We start from the raw sequence: 14,855 nt of genomic DNA, 5'->3' as shown, positions 1-14,855 counted from the left end.
CAGTCCACGAAATAGCAAGCAAGACTTACAAATCAGTAATAGGAATGAAGGGACTGTAGGGTAGAGCAAGTAAAATCCTTATTAAACAGCAGTAATAGAACAGTATTAAGCCCAGGAATAAGACCAAAAGAGAAGGAAATCAACACTACGGTTAAGCCCCAAAGAATGACTCAAACCAAGGATGGATTAAGTAAGGTCACTAGATTGGCAACTTGCTGCCCAAATTAAAAACTAAAACTAGGAGAAACCCTTGTTCCGTAGGTCAATGTACCGTCAAACTGATGTTATAATTGTTAGAACTTCCTATGGGTTTGAGATTGAAACCCTATGGAGGAAACCACACAGGAAAAACAAGAACACGAATTTAATAAAATTATGGAGGATCGATTTGTACCTTTCACCTAGTATGCTGAAGATGATTGATGTTGGTTACTCCCACTTTCGCTCTATTGGCTTGGCTATGGATCTTCTACAACCCCTTAAACCTCCTTAGTTCTCTCACTTTAGTGGTAAAGTGGGGAAGAGTGAATAATGGTTGTAGGGACCCAAAACCTAGTATTTATAATACTGTCCTGCACTCAAAACCCTAAACCACAATGGGTTGAGCCAGCATATCCCTAAGCAATTGAGAGTGGACCGAACCGGTTCATGCAATTTGACTCTCACCCATTTAATCAACCCGAATAATTAATTTAGCCCATAAATCCAACAATCTCCCACTTGGGCTACATTAATTATAAGGATGTCTTTTAAATTGGTGTGGCCATAGAATCTTATTACATTAACCACTCTTACTGTGATTCAGTTGAAAAACCACTCACATCGAATAACAGCAGAAGATACACCTCAATATACGGCATACAACTTTCTGTTATTACAAACATAAGTAAGTTTCTTAACACGAATCTATGTGGGATACCATCATAGAAACATTGACATATCCTTAAATTACACTGTTGTCATTCTATGTAGGTCCTTAACTGAGATATTAACCTTCACTGTGGCAAATCGCCTTTGACCTGTGGTTAATATCTAACTGTGGCCTTCCGCCTATAAACTGTGACAAATATTGCCTATGAACTGTGACAAATACTGTCTTAAAATGTGGCAAACATTACCTTTTGAATTGTGGCAAAATATTGCCTATAAACTGAGACAATTACTGCCTATAAAAACATTTTCAAATGAAATCATAAACCAAATATTTCAAGAAATAACTGTGCATAATGTAAATGCTAAAACTTAACCATAATTCATCAAACTGTGCCCCAAAACATATGGGCTAAGGTTCAAAACATAAACAAATACTAAACAAAACCAGAACTCCCACTAATCAAGCATTTCAAATAACTGTATGTAAAGAAATCCTAACTACTTGATGTGACCAAATTTTACTTGCTCTCAATTGCTGATGATCAGTCTACCTCACCCTTTATTAGTATCATTCTGCTTATCAACCCCAGAATTCTTCCTTTTCTCTAACCATTTCTTGAAAATAAAACAGTCCTTCTTCACATGTCCTTTCTTATGGCACCAAAAACACTCTACGTTGTTGGTATTCTCTTCATCCTGAGCCTTTTGAGATGTGTCAAGTTCTTGAGAGCTATTAGTCCTGTCATATGGCTTGACGCTTCCTCTGTTGGAAAAATTTTTGTTCCTTCTGCTTGGTCCACCAGAAGATCCCTTGTGAAAAGTTGCATGTGCACTCTCAAACCTAGTTTGTTTCAATTTTTCTTCCTCTTGAGTGCAAATGGAAATGAGCTCATTTAGGCTCCAATCGTCCTTCAGTGCAATGTAGGTAGATTGGATAACCTATACTGACTAGGGAGGGTATTCAGTGCAATGTGTACAATATATTCTTCATCGATCTGTATTCCAAGATCCTTAAGTTTACCAGCATCAGTAGCTACACCCAAAATGTATTCTCTAACACTCCCACATCCATCATACCTTGTATTCATTAGCCTGGTCATCAATGTGGTTTTCTCAGCTTTCTTGTTGTGTTGAAATCTACCTTTAATAGCATCCAGAAATTCTTTTGCAGTGTCTTTGATCTCTATGTTCCCACGTATAATTTCAGGAACTGCCTTTTTTAAAACCAGTATGCACTTTCTGTTTGCTTCAGTCCATTTCTTAAACTTGGTCCTTTCAGCACTTCTGCTCGAGTCTGTGAGAGGCTCAGGTTTAGGCTCCCTAAGTGCCGAGTCTAAGTCAAGAAGACCTAAATGCAATTCTAATTCCTCCACCCACTTTTGATAGTTGTTACCAGTGAGTATTGGGATGGAAGATACATAACTTGAGGGAACTGCCATCTTACTACAGTAGTAACAACAATACAATACATGCCAAATATCAAAATATAAACCATAATATAAAAGCATGTAATACCATCAATATATTTTAAATAAGAGTTACAACTAACAATGTATCCCTATCCTTTGGGACAGGAATTAGCTGATGCTCTTATATTATTCTTTTAACTGTGAAAACAACACTAACTTTGGAATTCAATCACCTTTGGGCAAAAGAACTCCAAATTCAATGTCCCTTTCTGAAATGTGGATGATTATCCTCAAACCTTGATGACATAACCTTTGGGAAAGTATCACCTTTACTGTTGGAGAAGATACAATCGAATTAAATGTACCACTTTGGTGGGTTTCACTCAGTTCTATCATATCTTTCCCATTGGAGATGTATATCTTTATGTTCAAAACATACATATAAATGTCACTAGGACAACAATAACCATACAAGAGTCACAACCGCAACTACATTCCTATTCTTTGGGCTAAGAATGCACTGGTCCTCTTGTAAATTTATATTTACTGTGAAAAGAACAATAACTTTTGAAATCCCCTCACCTTTGGGCTTAGGAACCTCTAGGTTACTGTCATTTTCTTAACTTTGGTGACATCACCTTTGGGCAAATGTCACCTACATTGCTTCCCTGTGGAAAATCATGAAACAATAAGATGTACCACTTTGGTGGATTCCACCTCATCATTTCATGGTTTCCTAAAGCAAAATTACTTTGCAACTAAGAATGAGCGGAAGCTTACACCCTTTTCCATATTAACATATCTCAATTAAAAAAAAAAACTTCTCAATTTCATGGTAACCAATAACATATATATTTTTCAAAGCATTGATTTATGCCATTTTGTTTCAATGATTGAAACTAAATACAACATAAAATTTCAAATAAACATGTCATATTAAAAAAATTAGATCATTAAATGTGGCCCGAAACAAGGAATCCAACGCAAAAAACAGATTTCAATTTGGCCTTCAAACGAACCTTTAAATGAAATTTAAAGTAGTTTAAATAAAAACGCCCTTTTGTTTCAATGATTGAAACTAAATACAACATAAAATTTCAAATAAATATGTCATATTAAAAATTAGATCATTAAATGTGGCCCGAAACAAGAAATCCAACGCAAAAAACAGATTTCAATTTGGCCTTAAAACGAACCTTTAAATGAAATTTAAAGTAGTTTAAATAAAAACCCAAAATGAACAAAAACCAAACAAGTCTTTTTTTTTTTAAATCAATCAAGACCAACCGGTTCGGCCATATGAATTCCGGGTCAAATTCGGGTCAATTGGTCAACGACCCGGTCAACCTTTGACCGAGTCAAATAGTACATATGAGTTGACCCACTGTGTCGCCGGTTCGACTCGGTAGGGTTTCCGAGTTGACCCGGCGATGACTAGTTGCCGTTTTTTTTGGAATTTTTTTCTCTCTCCTCCGGCAGCCGGTTTCCGGCGGCACGTGCCGGCGCTTCCGGAGGTTTCCGGTGACGTGCGGCATACCGCCGCGACCGTCTTCTCGTGATCTACAACTTTCGTGAAGAAAGTTTTTCTATACAGGATCTTTAAGTGATGGTAAAATTACGATTTTTATGATTTTCATGATTTTTATTATTTTCATGATTTTCATGATTTTTAATCAAATCAAGTTTTAAGTAATAATCAAAATCCTCATGTACAAGAAAAATTCAATCGATTCTTGTCCCATGTGGTCTGCTCTGATACCACTTGTTAGAACTTCCTATGGGTTTGAGATTGAAACCCTATGGAGGAAACCACACAGGAAAAACAAGAACACGAATTTAATAAAATTATGGAGGATCGATTTGTACCTTTCACCTAGTATGCTGAAGATGATTGATGTTGGTTACTCCCACTTTCGCTCTATTGGCTTGGTTATGGATCTTCTACAACCCCTTAAACCTCCTTAGTTCTCTCACTTTAGTGGTAAAGTGGGGAAGAGTGAATAATGGTTGTAGGGACCCAAAACCTAGTATTTATAATACTGTCCTGCACTCAAAACCCTAAACCACAATGGGTTGAGCCAGCATATCCCTAAGCAATTGAGAGTGGACCGAACCGGTTCATGCAATTTGACTCTCACCCATTTAATCAACCCGAATAATTAATTTAGCCCATAAATCCAACAATAGTAGCTAACAATCACAACATAAAACCCCCAAACTTTCGGTTGAAACACATAACCAGAACTGAGGTTACGGATTAGATTCCAAAATAGTAACTGAGGAAAGATAGCAATAACATCCCAAGGCCGCCACTGACGGGCCTCAATTCTCTATCAAGCGGAGGGAATAAGGATGCCCTGAACACTTCCAAAAAACCAGAGACATTTGAAAGCTAGATTGAAAATAACAGCTAGGAATCAAAATTAGAAACCCAAACTCAGATTCAGTAGCTTACTGACAAGGATTTCTAACAATTGGATGGGTTTGAAACCACAGTCAAAGGGGGTAGGGTGATGGTCAACAAGATACCAAAAAGCGGCTTTCGATTGATTGTTTGATTAAGAAATCAAAAAAACATCAGCTTGAAGTTTCTGCAAGAATCTCCAGGATCAGAAGATGCTACAGGTTATAGATCAGTCTCCAATCTTCAAACCTCTAATGTAACTCGATGGTTAAAATATGGAGCATCAACAGTACACACCAAAAGCTTCAAGGGTGTCTCGGTAATCTCCAAACAGGAACACAGTTGCAGGAAATAAAATAAAAACTGAAAGAATAAAGCAGGGAAGGATAGGGAGAAAAGAAAGAAAAAGGGGGGGGGGGGGGGGGGGGGGATATGATCAAGGCCTTTCACCTATGGCCTTGGTCAGTCTCTCAATGACCTTGGTCTCTCACCATAGCTGAATCTCACAGCAAACAAAGCAACAGCTTCGTTTTCAATACTTGGGGGCTGTAGTGCAGCCCCTATTTTTATTAATAGTTTCAAACCTCTCCTCGTGTGGAAGGAAGATTCTTTACAAGATAACACTAATAAAAATAGAAACTAGCCTAGCATACTTTGTGACTTATAGTCACATCAAAATTAGAAACCCAATCGCTACTTAAAAATATAAACAAAGATAAAATAAAACCTCCCATGAGAGTCAATTGAAGGGTCCCTTCATGGGCCCAACCTGGCCCATTAGTTGGGCCTAAAAATTCAAACCATGGCCCATTAATGCAGGCCACGCTGGTCCCATGGCAGGACCATATTGATAGAGGGCTGGTAGGGGTAGGAAAGAACATCTGAGATTAATTCAGAGCTGCAAGGGAGGGAGGGAGGGAAGGAGGGAGGATTCGCACAAAGAAGGGGTGGGGGGGGGGGGACAGCCAAGGGCTGCCAGGCCACACAGGTACCACTCAATTCACTCTTCTATTTCCCCCAATTCTTGTCCATTGGTTACATACTTAAAGGAAAAATAAAAAACATAGAAATAGAAACTCAACTGAAATAGGAAACTAACTCAATCTAAGGAAGCTGAAATAAATTAATAAACTACTATCTCCTACATATCCTACTTGAAATACAATATTACATCATATTCCTAAATAAATAAAGCTTCCTAAAATCCTACTAGATTCCAAAAACTGAAATATGGATCAAATTCATCTTTTTCTGGATACCTAGACGAGTATGGATTGCTCCACGGGTGCGTATCTACATTAATTCCCCCGGTGTTGAGAAAACTCGTCCATGAGTTTTGTAGACGAGTTTTGTAGAAGGGTAACAATAAAAGCTCACGAGTGGGGGAGAATTGTTCCGTGTCTGTAACATGAACAAAATCCAAGATATGAAGCGATAAAGGTGCATTCAAATCCGAAAAATCATGGGGGAGAACAAACTCATGATGGGGAATAGCTAGCTCTGTATTGATGTCAATCATTACTTGACCCACGATCATCTCATTTTCCGTTGTCATTACTTGTTCCACAAGTGAATGGTCTTCCTCTTGTGTTGACTCATTCGATTCATCCTGCGGTTGGACTGTTGGTACCACCTTTTTTGAGTCAGCCGATCCATGAAGAACAAATTTCTGAGGCATGTGGAAAGGCTGGATGGTGCACAAATTTTTGTCACAATCAAGGATGCCATGTCTTTCTCTTAATCAACCTCAATCCAATTTAAAATTGTGTTGAGGGGAATCAAACACTTCACAAAAGGCACCGTCAAAATATTGAGAAGCAGAGAACTCAACGAATACATCATCCTCTGACTAAAAAATTATCTGATTGGTCATTAATAACATATCCACCACAGATCTTGAGAAGAAATTGAAATTTAGTCGCTCAACAATCAACAAACTTGCAAGCTTTCCATTGGGCAATTCAACTCCAAATTTGAATACAAAAGATTTCATGATCAAAATTTGTAATTGGAAGCACTTTAGGCCCACTATAGCAAGAGAACAATTAAGGGTAAAGCTTAATTGCAGACTGGTAATTAAATCAAAATATGTAAGTGAGTGGCAAGGTTGTAAACATGGAAGGCATCATATAATGCATAAGGGGGGCAGTTTGGAAGCAGGTGAAACATGGACCAGAAAAAGAATAAGTGAAGATGGTAGGGCAGTTTTGAATGATAAGAAAGTTATTAAAGGAAACAACAAAAGGGAGGATCAGGGGTGGGGTTGTACCGACAAAAAGAAATTGAGGGTTTTACTCTGTCGAACCACAGAAGTTAACGATAAGGTCGTTGGATGCAGCAATGAAATAGGTCGATGTGAGGAAGGAGAAGAAGATCTAGGGGGTTCTTCACCTAACAATGGCAAGTAGCAGGAAGGCAGCAGTGATGCGCCAGGAGATCCAACAGAAAATTAGGAGAGGATGGCGACTCCAACAGGGCGTTGGTGCGAGGAGATCGAGCACAAGTATTTATCTGCAATTCTTTGCCTCACTCTCTCTTTTCTTCTTCTTTTGTTATTTTTTTTTTTCACTGCTAGAACCTTGAGACGAAGATAACAGGGGTGGCTTAGGGCTGTTGTGGGAGAGGGATAACGAAGGGGGTTACTACAAGAGGGTTTCGGTTGAATCATTCATTTTTTTCCCGTTGGAATGGGGTAACTACAGGAGATGGGTTTGCTTAAAGAGTCACAAGAGTGAGGTTAAATGGGGTTGGGGGGAATGGAGGGACTTCTCGGTAAGGAAAGAAAGAGAATAGGAAGGAGAATAGGGCTTAGGGACAGAAGGTTGAACAGAGAGAGAATGAAGGAGAGGATCCTTCGGCTCTAATACCAATTGATGGAGGACTGGTAGGGATATAGAAGAACCTCTGAGATGAACTCAGAGTTGCAAGGGAGGGAGAGAGGATTCGTACAAAGAAAGGGGGGAGAAGAGAGACACAACCAATGGCTGCCATGCCACAACAAGCACCATTTAATACCAACTCAATTCATTTTTCTATTCTCCCCAATACTTATCCACTGTTTACATACTTATAGGAAAAATAAATGCCATAGAAATAGAAATTCAACTGAAATAGAAAATTAACTCAATCTAAGGAAGCTAAAATAAATTAAGATATTACTATCTCCAATGTATCCTACTTGAAATAAAATATTACATGATATTCCTAATTAATAAAGCTTCCTCAAAATCCTACTAGATTCTAAAATCAAACATGGATCCAGTTCATCTTTGTCTGGATACCCAGATGAGTATGGATCACTCCACGGATGCATATCTGCATCATATACGGGGGCCAAAATTGGGCTGGCTCAATAGGGCCCATCGTCCTGGATCATCATGATTTGAGGGGGGCGTGGTTCAACTTCAAATTCAGAGGTTATTCTTAGTCGGAGAAAATGAGTATCAAGAAACTTCTTTGGTGCTTCAAACCTATCAAAAATTAAAGGATCTCTCACCTTCCTCCCAAAGTTTATGGGAGAATACATCCAGCTTAAGAGAAGTTGGAAAAGATCAAAGTTGATTATCTCGGAATGAACACCAAAAATTGAAAACAAATCAGAACAAAACCCTGGCTAAGCTTAAACCGAAGGAGAAAAGCATGAGCTTTCCCCCATTTTTTTTTTTGGGTGGAGGTGCAAAACACGAGCTTTTCCTTTGAGTTTGAGAAGAGCAATTTTCCTAAAAAAAGAAGGCGAAGTGAGAGTTGGATCAAGACTCGAATTCAAGGTATTTTTTTACCAAAAAAAAAAGAACTCACGGTATTTAAAAGGCCGTGGAGATCGGGCCTTCGGGTGAGCGGTGAAGGGTTAAGGACTTCTTACGATTGTATCACCCGTGGGTGACTACAAAGGAGGCTCGTCCTATTGGCTTCTAGAAAATCTGCCAAGTGGCATGTGAGATCATTTCCAATTTCTAAGATGCATTCACCCCTTGGTCCCCATCTTAATGCAAATTTCAACCCATTGACTTGATAGCAATACCAATAACAGACCTAGTACCAAAACCAAGTATTGAAAATCTAGAACAGTAATTGAAAGGAATGGAGTAACATGGATATAAATGAGAGTAAATCTTTATATGTGGCAATATATTGAAGAGAAAATATCACTCCTCTCTTTTGCACTTAGTCGTACATAGTTAGTTTGCAAGATGATAAGGGTTTAACCAGGATTTCGGTCCTTGGTTAATCCATATCATGGAGCAAGGGGACAAACAAAATGGTCCGAACAATATGTTCTTATAAAGTTTCATGTCATGAGGTTCCAATTTCTTCAATCTTTCCCCACTTGATGATCCTTCCTTCCAAACTTACGAAACCGACTTCATGAGTAACCCAGTACTTTTGACAATTTAATGAGAATCAATCTAGAATTATGCATATCGGATCATGAAAATCAAGTTCTTAATTCTGAAAAAGAAGGGCACCTTCACCTAAAACCCACCTAGGAAAGCGTTTCTCGATGATTAAACTACATTATAGGAAGATTCTAATCTGATACTGCACGCAATTTCTACAAGTCAATTTGTGGAGTTCATATTTCCCCATCTATTCCCTATATGATGAGATGATGCAATGGATGTAATAGGACAAAACCTGCTAACCTTGACGGAATCTATATACTTAAGGTATCATAATCCTCTTAATATACCCGAAGGTACTATATCAAGGGAGTAGTTTCGTTACCCATTACTCGTGATTACACACGAGGTTAGACAACTAGCCACGAGGGTGGATGGAACCGTGTCATGGGTGTGTGCATAAGTATAAAGCAAGGATTACTACCAACTAATCCAAGAATGCCATAAGATGCACGGACCTCCCCAAGGGTGTTGGCACAATAATGGACATCTCTGTCATATGATAGTATATGGCTATCATCTGATCCCAGAGTACTTAGTATGTCGTGCGCAGACTTCCCCATGGGCATTGGCACAATAGAGAGTACCCTCATTAGGTGATTTTACTTCAAGCATGATGTAGTTAGTACACACAATTACAAACATTGATTAGCCAAACGTGTTTTCAAACAAATGATTGTGAGGGGAGAATGTTCTTGCATTTAATGATGGCATTTAGATTAGAAGTTTGATATATTCCCCAGTGGAGTCATCATTGTAAGGGTAATGGCCCTCTCTTGCGGGCATCTACGGGGCCCGCACTGTCGCATCCCCCACTTGGGAGAGCATTGGGGACTACTTTGTGGAGTCTCTTCCTCTCTCCTTTAGGGGCCCATTCACTTTCTAGAAGGGTTGTTGATGATGGTTCAATATCAGGGATTCGAAAAGATAAGATTTTGAGTCGCCACCTAGGACCCGATGAGTAGGCCCAATCTATAAGGAAATGGCCAAAAATTGGTTTGGTCCAGAGATAGGGTAAGCGTCAGGTTTTGGAGCTGGGAAGGTATTAAGCACCCGCTCCACCCGGTTCAATCGACCTTCCTACTAGATGCATAAAAATGAACATTCTCCCTGATTAATAAATAAAGTAATATTGTAAGCGCACGGGTCGTGTGTAGCTACGAGTCTATTACAGGGAGGTGAGCTTTATGGAAAATTCAATTCTAACCTAGGCTGAGTGTACTAACTAATGGGGTTGTCACAAATTAAAGTAAACTAAACTAACAATTGTGAAAGGCAAGAATTAACTATGGACTCAAATTAAACATGCAATAATAAAATGAACCTAATATTAAGGCAAGAATGAATAATAACCTAAAATTATACAAGCACTAGAGAGGTGTGAAATTATGATGTGGGAAAATACTTAAGAATTAGAATCTACCATAAAATTTAAGAATAATCCATAAACAATCTACAATTTACAAACAATCCAGCCCTATATCGCATGCTTGAATATGTCAATAAGAAATATAGATTTTTAGTCTAATATATCCCATGAGTTATTCAACACATACATAGCATTATATTATAAGCAAGATCATATTGAAAATTAGCAATTATGCATACAAAAGGTAATCAATGGCATACATAATTTTGACTTTGCAATTGAGTTTTTATTACATGGAATTAAGAAAATGGGCATCAATTGTTTACAAGTCGCTCTTCATCTCATGGTTTCTTCCAATCCCCAAGTTGCGGGATTTAGTTAACCATGACGATGAAAAAGATGAAAAATAACTAAAAGATGAACAAGACATGATATTGAAGTAAATAGGAAACTAAAAAGAGAATAAAAAGAAATATTTACTTAAAATGTTCTGTAGAAATCCAAGCTTAAGAACTCCAAACTTCAACTTCAATATTTACTTACAACTCAAGAGAAAAGAAAAGGCTCGCTAAAAAGTTTATGATCCTCAAGTTGTGAATTAAGTTCCTATATATAGGCTAAGGAGAGAATGTTAGAAAGAGTTTAGGAAAGGGAGGGGTACTTGCAAGAGAAGAAAGAGAGAGTTAGAAACCAAGTAGGAAAGAGAAAGATACTTGCAAGAGAAGGAAGATGGAAAGAAAGAAGGAAACCAAGAAGAAATAGGAATGGGAAAAATAGTTACGTATGGGAGAGAGGAGAGGTATTTTAATAAATTCTAAATTTCAACTTAAATTCTAACTTAGCCAAAAATGGTTTTTCAGCTATATCTCTCCATCCTAACCCCGGATTGATTGGACCCAATAATAGATGCATCATTTTAAATTACAAACGCAATGAGCCTAATATCCAATATGTTTCGGAGAACACCTCATCTTTTAAAATTACCATTATGCATCTACACTTCTCAAACGTGTGCAAGTCCTCCCTTGTTTGATTTTTCTTTGTTGCTCAATCTCTTGGTTAAACTTATAAATTTGGGTGAAATTTCTCATTTGAACTTAATTGCTTCAGTGAAACTTCTTCCGATCTTTCCCTTGATCACATGTGAGTTGATCCATAGGTAAATCAACGTCTAAATTGCATCGAACCCTCCCATTTAGCATCTTTTTATGTGCATGATCTTGTAACCTGCAAATGTGAGAAAATCACATTATGTAGTCACTTTTATCATTAATCTAGATGAAAAGGCTCAATTGAAATGGTAATGAAGGTATACGGTCTACTCACTCCCCTAATTAATCCTATATCACATGCATGGCTAAGTTATTGTTACTCTACTATGTACACTACCACATATGAATTGAGAGTCTACATTTTTTCTATTGAGTTGAGAAATTATACATGTGCTTGACCCCTGTTTCAAGTCAAGAGGGGTGGGACCTTGTTGTAGTAGGTGTGGACTTTATCGAGTTTTCTCCCAGCTCATGTGGAAGTGGTCTTCATCATTAGCCTTCCCTCTCTGAAGGTTTTGACTTTTTTCCAACCGTTCTTGGTTCTTTTGGACACTTGGACAAAGGTTCAGGCTAGAATTCATATGGATATTTCAGCAAAGGTTTGGCTTGTAAAGGCCAGAACTCGGGCAAATATTTCACCAGAGGTTTGGCTTTGTAAAAGGATAAAATTCAGACCCAAATAGGGGTTGAGGCACGCTCCCTAGGCTATCTAACACTTGATAAGGGGGTAGCTCATAAAAGTAGGGTACGTGAAGATTCCTCTTCTTGGGAAGAATGCATAGTCCCCTATTTATAGGTTTTCTGACCCAAAAGGAGAAAATCTTGTGGGGCTGCTAGTTTTGGTCCTATAGCAATTACGAGGTTTTTACAGGGCCACCAACATTTCGTGGGGCTACCACTTTTCTTATGGGGTTGCCAATCCTGCGGGACTGCCAGTTTTCTCTTGGGGCCACGAGTAGGAGAATATTCCTAATATTTTTTTTATGTTGATCTGACCATCCATAGCATCCCTGAATTTTGGAGGCGATCCCAGGAGATCTGGTGGTCTAATCTTAACATATCATACATCATCAGAATCGTATTTCTGAGTGCTATCTATCAGTATGGGTGTCGAGCCTCTTTTTAGGCTGAAATAATTGAGGACTTTTGAGGAAGGATTTTTATCCTATGGAACCCTTGGGGATGTTCGAAAATGAAATTTTCATACTTCTAGAGGGTACTCGGACCTGATTCCTTAGTGCATTATATGCTATGTTTGAGCCCCCAAGGTCGAGTTCGTTTAGGTTTAGGGTTTTGGGTTTTCAGGTCTAGGACTTGGGATGTGATAGGTTTTTGAGTCGGGTCCAGGGTGCCTTAGAAAGTCGTCTTCTCTATTGATGGAAAGCATAGATCGTGTCCCTGTAAATCATCATAGACGAGGGAGGGTGACAATATCGGGTATCTACAAAGACATGGCTAGAACTATGTTGGCAGAGAATGGTATAGGTAAGAAGCTCTGGAATAAGGAATTTCTAACTACAGTGTACATCCACAATAGGTGTATGTAGAGACCACATTAAAGCAAGATACCCTATGAAATATGGTTTAGTAGAAGGGCTACAATAAGACACTTCAGGTCTTTGGTAGCAAGTCTTACATTAAGAACACAAACCAAGATCTAAGAAAGTTTGATGATAGGGCTGATGAGGGCATATTTATGGGCTACTTTACTTCAAGTAAGGCCTACAGATGCTATAACAATAGACTTGAGAAAATTATGGAGAGTTCTGATATCACAATTGATGAGAAAATGGATGTTCCCTTTGGCTCAGGAAATGAACTCCCAGAGTTTGAAGATCTTAATGATGAGAATTATATAGTTGGCAATAGTCCCAAAGGAGATTATGATGAGCAGGTTGAAATAGATTTAGATGAGCAGAGAAGATACAACAGAGCTGATCAACAGGGAATAGATGAGTTGATCATTGGTGACCCCACTACAGGTGTTCAGAGTAGAAGAATGAAGATCAACACCTACTCTCTTATTTTTATGAGGGTAGTGACCAGAGATGGATTGATGTCCCTTCCCTTAGGGGGGAAAAGGACTTGCATCCCATCCTCTCTCCTCTCTCTTTCTCTTTCATGTGAGGGAAGGGGGGTTGTGTCATATGTGCTTATCCTACGGGCAATGCACTATCATATCACCGCTCAGAGATACGTGGGGGCTTATTTCGCAAGAGTGTAAAATTCATCATTTGAGACAGAGGTTTGATGATGGTCCAATATGGGGATCAGAATCATATAAATGGGTTTTGGAGTCACCACCTGGGGTTTTAGGCGTAGGATCTGGGGGTGGGCCCTATTTCTGAGAAAAGGGCCCGAAGTTTGGTCTGGTCCAAAGATTAAGGTAAGTGTTAGGTTGTAGAACTGGGAAGGTGTTAGGCACCCAATCTACCTGGTTTGACCAGTCTTCCTACTAGATGCTTAAGAACGAATATTTTCCATAATTATTACTATTTCACATGCATGGCTAAGTTATTACACATATATACATTAATTGAATTCAAACTACTATATACACTAAAACAAAGTCTATATAAAGTCTACATGATGATAATTGGGTTGAGAAACTGTACCTGAACTTAACCCCTATTTTGAGTTAAGAGGGATGGGCCCCTGATTAGTACCGACTCAGATTGTCTTTCGTGTTCTCCTGGCTCAGGGGAAGATGGTCTTGAACTCCAACTTCCTTTCTTAAGAGATGTTAACTGTGATGGTATGCGGACAGAGTTCCAGCTAAGAACGGTTACTTTTGGGTTTGTGTTAGGACAGAGCTTCTGCTAGGGAAGGCTATTTCTGGATTTGGATTCGGACAGAGCTTCAGCTAAGGAAGGTTATTTTCGGTCTTAGGATGAGGTGGCACTCTAGTAGAGCTTCTACTGGAGATAGGCTAGGGGAGGGCTAGGCTAAAGTGGCACTTCGACAGAGCTTCTACTGGGAATGGATATTTCTGAAAAGTTTCTAGGGGCACTTGGATAAGGCTTCCGCTAAGAATTGCTATTTTTGAAAAAAAAATGGATTGACCTAAAAATGTACTGAAGATCTCCAAAGTTCCAAAGAACACTATGAAATCGGAACAGAGTTCTAGATCTTAACAAAGATATCTTTGTAGACCCAAAGAACCTCAAAGGGGGGGTTTCTATTTTTGAAAAAACTCAAGAACACTCAAAGGAGGGGGTTGAAGAACACACTACTTTTGGCAAAAACTAGATTGGACTAAGAACTTGGATTGAAGATCTTCAAAGTCCCGAAGAACACTTCGAAGATCCAAACAAGATTTTGAATCTTGACGAAGATCGCTCCGAAGAC

This window comes from Macadamia integrifolia, chromosome 11, assembly GCF_013358625.1.
Source record: "Macadamia integrifolia cultivar HAES 741 chromosome 11, SCU_Mint_v3, whole genome shotgun sequence".
In the NCBI taxonomy this organism is placed as follows: Eukaryota; Viridiplantae; Streptophyta; class Magnoliopsida; order Proteales; family Proteaceae; genus Macadamia; species Macadamia integrifolia.
This window is presented reverse-complemented; position numbering follows the sequence as displayed.